General features: G+C 38.7%; 1 non-coding gene across 1 annotated transcript; it reads left to right on the forward strand.

The window, feature by feature from the left end:
• The first annotated feature begins 7,341 nt into the window (after positions 1-7,341).
• Positions 7,342-7,445, forward strand: LOC130942509 (small nucleolar RNA R71). Its single transcript, XR_009071076.1, has one exon. It is a non-coding gene; the product is annotated as a small nucleolar RNA R71 (small nucleolar RNA).
• The last annotated feature ends 1,165 nt before the right edge of the window (positions 7,446-8,610 follow it).

An 8,610-nucleotide genomic window follows, 5' to 3' on the forward strand; every position in this document is an offset into this window, starting at 1 on the left:
TGCCATGGAAGGGACTTTCGTGTGTTGAAGGAATTCAAGGAAGAGTTGAAGTTCAAAGGACAAGCATCTCCAAAACTCTAACATATTTCTCATTACTGCACAACAAGTAAACACTGTTATTCTCTTTATTTTTATAATCAAATCTAGTAATTTCACTTTTAATCCTATTGGCCTCCTGACTAAGAATAATAAAATAAATATAGCTTGCTTCAAACTAATAGTCTCCGTGGGATCGACCCTTACTCACGTAAGGTATTACTTGGACGACCCAGTGCACTTGCTGGTTAGTTGTGAGGATTACAAATTCGTGCACCAGCGCATATCTCATGGATTCCTTAATCAGAATCTTCGTGGTATAAGCTAGAATTGATGGCGGCATTCATGGGAATCCGGAAAGTCTAAGCTTGTCTGTGGTATTCCGAGTAGGATTTCGGGATTGAATGACTGTGACGAGCTTCAAACTCCTAAAGGCTGGGCGTTCGTGATAGACGCAAAAGAATCACGGGATTCTATTCCAACCTGATTGAGAACCGATAGATGATTAGCCGTGCTGTGACAGAGCATTTGGACCATTTTCACTGAGAGGATGGGATGTAGCCATTGACAACGGTGATGCCCTACATACAGCTTACCATGGAAAGAAGTAAGAAGGATTGGATGAAAGCAGTAGAAAAACAGAGATTCAACAGGGACAAGCATCTCCATATGCTTATCTGAAATTCCCACCATTAATTTACATAAGTATTTCTATCCTATTTTATTTATCTTTTAATTATCTAATCCAATCACATTTGAATCAGCCTGACAGAGATTTACAAGATGACCATAGCTTGCTTCATACCAATAATCTCCGTGGGATCGACCCTTACTCACGTAAGGTATTACTTGGACGACCCAGTGCACTTGCTGGTTAGTTGTGCAGAGTTGTGACTAAGTGTAATTCACGTGTGAGAGCTACCAAATTATTGGAGCCATTGTTGATGATCACAATTTCTTCTACGAACGTCATTTATTATGCCAGCCGTGTTCTAAATGATGCGCAGAAGAACTACACAACCACAGAAAAGGAATTGCTTGCAGTGGTTTATGCCATTGACAAGTTCAGATCCTATTTAGTAGGATCAAAAGTGATTGTGTACACTAACCATGCTGCTCTTAAATATCTACTCACAAAGTAGGATTCAAAACCCAGGCTCATAAGATGGGTGTTGCTTTTGCAAGAGTTTGATATAGAAATAAGAGACAGAAAAGGGACAGAGAACCAAGTAGCAGATCACCTGTCCTAGATAGAACCAGTAGAAGGGACGTCCCTCCCTCTTACTGAGATCTCTGAAACCTTTCCGGATGACCAACTTTTTGCCATTAAGGAAGCACCATAGTTTGCAGAGCTTCATGATAGTGACTCTGACAAAAACTTCATTGTTAATGGGCAAGGAGTCAAGCATCATCTTGAAGGCAATGTTGAGTGGTGCACGAAATTGTGATCATCAACAATAGCATTCAACTTGGTATGCGTGTTTATAACTCAGCACTTTCTTCACAACCTCGCACAACTAACCAGCAAGTGCACCGGGTCGTCCAAGTAATAAACCTTACGTGAGTAAGGGTCAATCCCACGGATATTGTTGGTATGAAGCAAGCTATGGTCATCTTGAAACTCTCAGTTAGGCGGATAATATATTGTTATGGAGTTTCCGAATAATAATAATAAATAAACAAAAAATAAAGATAAAAATACTTATGTAAATCATTGGTGGGAATTTCAGACAGGCGTATGAAGATGCTGTGCTCCTTCTGAATCTCTGCTTTCCTACTGCCTTCATCCAATCCTTCTTACTCCTTTCCATGGCAAGCAGTATGTAGGGCATCACCGTTGTCAATGGCTACATCCCATCCTCTCAGTGAAAATGGTCCAAATGCTCTGTCACAGCACGGCTAATCATCTGTCGGTTCTCGATCACGTCAGAATAGAATCCATTGATTGTTTTGTGTTTGTCATCATGCCCAACAATCGCAAGTTTGAAGCTCGTCATAGTCATTCAATCCCTGAATCCTACTCAGAATACCACAGATAAGGTTTATACTTTCCGGATTCTCATGAATGCAGCCATCAATTCTAGCTTCTACCACGAAGATTCTGGTCAAGGAATCCAAGAGATATGAGCCCGGTCTAAGGTAGAATGGAAGTGGTTGTCAGTCCTGCGTTCATAGGTGAGAATGATGATGAGTGTCACAGATCATCACATTCATCATGTTGAAGTGCAACAAATATCTTAGAACAGGAATAAACTGAATTGAATAGAAAATAGTAGTAATTGCATTAAAACTCGAGGTACAGCAGAGCTTCACACCCTTAATCTATGGTGTGTAGAAACTCCACCGTTGAGAATACATAAGTGATGGTGGTCCAAGCATGGCCAAATGGCCAGCCCCCAAAACGTGATCACAGGATCAAAAATACAATCCAAGATTCCGGACGTCTTAATACAATAATAAAATGTCCTATTTATACTAGACTAGCTACTAGTGTTTACAGAAGTAAGTAATTGATGCAGAAATCCACTTCCGGGGCCCACTTGGTGTGTGCTTGGGCTGAGCTTGAGCTTACACGTGCATAGGCTTCTTTTGGAGTTGAACGCCAAGTTGTAACGTGTTTTTGGCGTTCAACTCTGGTTTGTGACGTGTTTTTGGCGTTTGACTCCAGAATACAGCATGGAACTGGCGTTGAGCGCCAGTTTACATCATCTAATCTCGAATAAAGCATGAACTATTATATATTGCTGGAAAACTCTGGATGTCTACTTTCCAAAGCCGTTGAGAGCGCGCCATTTGGTGTTTTGTAACTCTGGAAAATCCATTTTAAGTGCAGGGAGGTCAGAATCCAACAGCATCAACAGTCCTTTGTCAACCTTCTATCAGAGTTTTGCTCAGGTCCCTCAATTTCAGCCAGAAATTACCTGAAATCTCAGAAAAACACACAAACTCATAGTAAAGTCCAGAAATGTGAATTTAGCATAAAAACTAATGAAAACATCCCTAAAAGTAACTATATCCTATTAAAAACTACCTAAAAACAATGCCAAAATGCGTATAAATTATCCGCTCATCACAACACCAAACTTAAATTGTTGCTTGTCCCCAAGCAACTGAAAATCAATTAGGATAAAAAAAAGAGAATATACTATATATCTCAAACTATCAATGAATATTAGTTCTAATTAGATGAGCGGAACTAGTAGCTTTTTGCTTCTGAACAGTTTTAGCATCTCACTTTATCCTTTTAAGTTTAGAATGATTGGCATCTATAGGAACTTAGAATTTCAGATAGTGTTATTGATTCTCCTAGTTAAGTATGTTGATTCTTGAACACAGCTACTTTTATGAGTCTTGGCCGTGGCCCTAAGCACTTTGTTTTCCAGTATTACCACCCGATACATAAATGCCACAGACACATGACTGGGTGAACCTTTTCAGATTGTGACTCAGCTTTGCTAAAGTCACCAGTTAGAGGTGTCCAGGGTTCTTAAGCACACTCTTTTTACTTTGGATCATGACTTTAACCACTCAGTCTCAAGTTTTTCACTTGGACCTGCATGCCACAAGCACATGGTTAGGGAGAGCTTGATTTAGCTGCTTAGGCCTGGATTTTATTTCCTTGGGCCCTCCTATCCATTGATGCTCAAAGCCTTGGATCATTTTTACCCTTGCCTTTTGGTTTTAAGGGCTATTGGCTTTTTCTGCTTGCTTTTTCTTTTTCTTTCTAATTTTTTTTTGCCATAAATTTTTTTTTCGCAAGCTTTTGCTTTTTCACTGCTTTTTCTTGCTTCAAGAATCAATTTTCATGATTTTTCATATTGTCAATAACATTCTCTTTGTTCATCATTCTTTCAAGAGCCAACAATTTTAACATTCATAAACAACAAGATCAAAATTATGCACTGTTCAAGCATTCATTCAGACAACAAAAAGTATTGTCACCACATTAATATAATTAAACTAAATTCAAGGATAATTTCAAAATTCATGTACTTCTTGTTCTTTTGTATTAAAAACATTTTTCATTTAAGAGAGGTGAAGGATTCATGGAATTATTCATAGCCTTAAGACATAGTTACTAAATACTTATGATCATGTAGTAAAGACACAAAACATAGATAAACATATAGCATAAAAAATCAAAAAACTGAAAAATAAGAACAAGGAATGAATCCACCTTAGTGAGGGTGGCGCTTTTTTTGAAGGACCAATGGTGCTTTTTGAGCTCCTTTATGTCTATTCCTTGCCTTTGTTGCTTGATCCCTAGTGATTTTCGTGCTCCTATCCTTAGTTGCTCCTAATAATTGTGTGGAGAAAAATGTATCCCTTGAGGCATCTCTGGGATTTCTTGGTGATGAGCTTCCTCATGCGTCTCTTGGGTTCCATGAGTGGACTCTCTTGTTTGCTCCATCCTTTTCTTAGTGATGGGCTTGTCCTCCTCAATGGGGATGTCTCCTTCTATGATAACTCCAGCTGAGTAACATAGATGATAAATAAGATGAGGAAAAGCTAGCCTTGCCAAGGTAGAGGGCTTTTCGGCTATTTTGTAGAATTCAAGGGAGATGACTTCATGAACTTCTACTTACTCTCCAATCATGATGCTAAGAATCCTGATGGCCCGATCCACAGTAACTTTAGATCGGTTGCTAGTGGGGATGATGGAGCGTTGGATGAACTCCAACCATCCTCTAGCCACAGGCTTGAGGTCCAGTCTTCTTAATTGAACCGGTTTGCCTTTGGAGTCTCTTTTCCATTGAGCTCCTTCCACACATATGTCCATAAGGACTTGGTCCAACCTTTGATTAAAGTTTACCCTTCTAGTGTAGGGCGTGCATCTCCTTGCATCATGGGTAAGTTGAATGCCAACCTCACATTTTCCGGACTAAAATCTAAGTATTTCCCCCGATCCATTGTAAGATAGTTCTTTGGATTCGGGTTCACACTTTGATCATGGTTCCTAGTGATCCATGCATTGGGATAGAACTCTTGAACCATTAAGATTCTGACTTGTTGAATGGCGTTGGTTAGAACTTCCCAACTTCTTCTTTGGATCTCAAGTCGGATCTCCGGATACTCATTTTTCTTGAGTTTGAAAGGGACCTCAGGGATCACCTTCTTCTTGGCCACAACATCATAGAAGTGGTCTTGATGGGCTTTAGAGATGAATCTCTCCATCTTCCATGGCTCGGAGGTGGAAGCTTTTGTCTTCCCTTTTCCTTTTCTAGAGGTTTTTCCGGCCTTAGGTGCCATAGGTGGTTATGGAAAAACAAAAAGCTATGCTTTTACCACATCAAACTTAGAATGTTGCTCGCCCTCGAGCAAGAGAAGAAAGAAAAGAAGAAGAATAAGAGAAAATATGAAGGAGAGTGGGGGGGAGGTGTATTCGGCCAAGGTATAGAAGAGGGGGTTGTGTTGTGTGAAAATGAAGAAGGATGCTTTTATTCTATTTTTAATTTTAGTATTTTTTTGTGACTCCACATGATCATGAACCTAATAAAACATTAAAGAACAATAAAAGAAAAATGAAATTAGATAAATAAAAATTTGGTTGCCTCCCAATAAGCGCTTCTTTAATGTCAATAGCTTAACAGTGGGCTCTCATGGAGCCACACAGGTGATCAGGTCAATGTTGTAGACTCCCAACACCAAACTTAGAGTTTGGATGTGGGGATTCAACACCAAACTTAGAGTTTGGCTGTGGCCTCCCAACACCAAACTTAGAGCTTGATTGTGGGGGCTTTGTTTGACTCTGTACTGAGAGAAGCTTTTCATGCTTCCTCTCCATGTATACAGAAGAACACCCATGAGTCTTAAACACAAGGTAGTCCCTATTCAATTAAAGGACTAATTCTCCTCTGTTAACATCTATCACAGCTCCTACTGTGGCTAGGAAAGGTCTTCCAAGGATGATGCATTCATCCACCTCCTTCCTAGTGTCTAAGATTATGAAATTAGCAGGAATGTAAAAGGCCTTCAACCTTTACTAACACGTCCTCTACCAATCCATACGCCTGTCTTACTGACTTATCTGCCATTTATAATGAAAATATGATAGGCTATACCTCAATGATCCCCAGCTTCTCCATTACAGAGAATGGCATAAGATTTATGCTTGACCCCAGGTCACACAGAGCCTTTTCAAAGGTCATGGTGCCTATGGCACAGGGTATTAAGAATTTTCCAGGATTTTGTCTCTTTTGAGGTAAGGTTTGCTGAACCCATGTATCTAATTCACTGATGAGCAAGGGAGGTTCACCTTCCCAAGTCTCATTACCAAATAATTTGGCATTCAGCTTCATGATGGCTCCTAGATATTAAGCAACTTGCTCTCCAGTTACATCTTCATCCTCTTCAGAGGAAGAATAGTCTTCAGAGCTCATGAATGGTAGAAAGAGGTTTAATGGAATCTCTATGGTCTCTATATGAGCCTCAGATTCCTTTAGGTCCTCAATAGGGGACTCCTTCTTGCCTGAGAGACGTCCCATGAGGTTTTCCTCATTGGGATTCACGTCCTCTCCTTCCTCCCTAGGTTCGGCCATTTTGATTATGTTAATGGCCTTGCACTCTCTTTTTGGATTCTCTTTAGTATTGCTTGGGAGAGTACTAGGAGGAGTTTCAGTTACTTTCTTACTCAGCTGGCCCACTTGTGCCTCCAAATTTCTGATGCAGGACCTTGTTTCACTCATGAAACTTAAAGTGGCCTTAGACAGATCAGAAACTAAATTTGCTAAGTTAGAGGTACTCTGCTCAGAATTCTCTGTCTGTTGCTGAGAAAATGATGGATAAGGCTTGATATTGCTGAGCCTATTTCTTCCACCATTATTAAAGCCTTATTGAGGCTTTTGTTGATCCTTCCATGAGAAATTTGGATGATTTCTCCATGATGAATTTTAGGTGTTTCCATAAGGTTCACCCATGTAATTTACCTCTGCCATTGCAGGGTTCTCAGGATCATAAGCTTCTACTTCAGAAGATGCCTCTTTAGTACTGTTGGATACATTTTGCCATCCATTCAGACTTTGAGAAATCATGATGACTTGCTGAGTCAACATTTTGTTCTGAGCCAATATGACATTCAGAGCATCAATTTCAAGAACTCCCTTCCTTTGAGGCATCCCATTATTCACGGAATTCTTCTCAGAAGTGTACATGAACTGGTTATTTGTAAGCATGTCAATAAGTTCTTGAGCCTCTGCAGGCGTTTTCTTTAGGTGAATAGATCCACCTGCAGAATGGTTCAGTGACATCTTAGAGAACTCAGATAGACCATAATAGAATATATCTATCATGGTCCATTCTGAAAACATGTCAGAAGGACATCTTTTGGTCATCTATTTATATCTTTCCCAAGCTTCATAGAGGGATTCACCATCTTTTTGTTTGAAGGTCTGAACATCCACTCTAAGCTTGCTCAGCTTTTGAGGAGGAAAGAACTTAGCCAAGAAGGTCGTGACCAGCTTATCCCAGGAGTCCAGGCTATCTTTAGGTTGAGAGTCCAACCATGTTCTAGCTCTATCTCTTACAGCAAAAGGGAAAAGCATGAGCCTGTAGACTTCAGAATCTACTCCATTAGTCTTAACAGTCTCACAGATCTGCAAGAACTCAGTTAAGAACTGGTAGGGATCTTCTGATAGAAGTCCATGAAACTTGCAGTTCTGTTGCATTAGAGCAACTAATTGAGGTTTCAGCTCAAAATTGTTTGCTCCAATGGAAGGAATTGAGATGCTTCTTCCATCAAACTTAGACGTAGGTGCAGTATAATCACCAAGCATCCTTCTTGCATTATTGTTGTTGGGTTCGGCTGCCATTTCCTTTTCTTGTTCGAAAATTTCAGCAAGGTTGTCTTTGGATTGTTGTAATTTAGCTTCTCTTAGTTTCCTCTTCAGAGTCCTTTTAGGTTCTGGATCAGCTTCAACAAGAATGCCTTTTTCTTTGTTCCTGCTCATATGAGAAAAAAGAGAACAGAAAAAGAAGAGGAATCCTCTATGTCACAGTATAGAGATTCCTTTATGTTAGTAGAAGAAAAAAGGGAATAAGAATGAAGAAGAATGAATAATCCAAACACAAGGGTGAGGATAAGAGCTGAGATTTGAGATGTAAAGAAGTGTTAGTAAATGAATAAATAAATAGAATAAGATGAGAGAGAGAAGTTTTCGAAAATAATTTTTGAAAAGGAGTTAATGATTTTCGAAAATTAAAAGGGGAATAAAATTAAAATTAAAATTTAAAATAATTAGTTAATTAAAAGAATTTTAAAAAGGAAGGAGAAATTTTCAAAAATTAGAGAGGAAAAAGTAGTTAGGTGGTTTTGAAAAAGATAAGAAACAAACAAAAATTCAATTAGTTAGTTCAAAAAGATTTGAAAATCAAATTTGAAAAGATAAGAAGATAAGATATTTTGAAATCAAATTTTTGAAAAAGATAAAATTTTGAAAAAGATATGATTAAAAAGATATGGTTGGAAAAGATTTAATTTTTAAAATTAAAATTAATTACTTGACTAACAAGAAACTAAAAGATATGATTCTAGAATTTAGAGATTGAACCTTTCTTAACAAGAAAATAACAAACTTC

The sequence above is a fragment of the Arachis stenosperma genome, chromosome 7 (assembly GCF_014773155.1).
Source record: "Arachis stenosperma cultivar V10309 chromosome 7, arast.V10309.gnm1.PFL2, whole genome shotgun sequence".
NCBI lineage: Eukaryota > Viridiplantae > Streptophyta > Magnoliopsida > Fabales > Fabaceae > Arachis > Arachis stenosperma.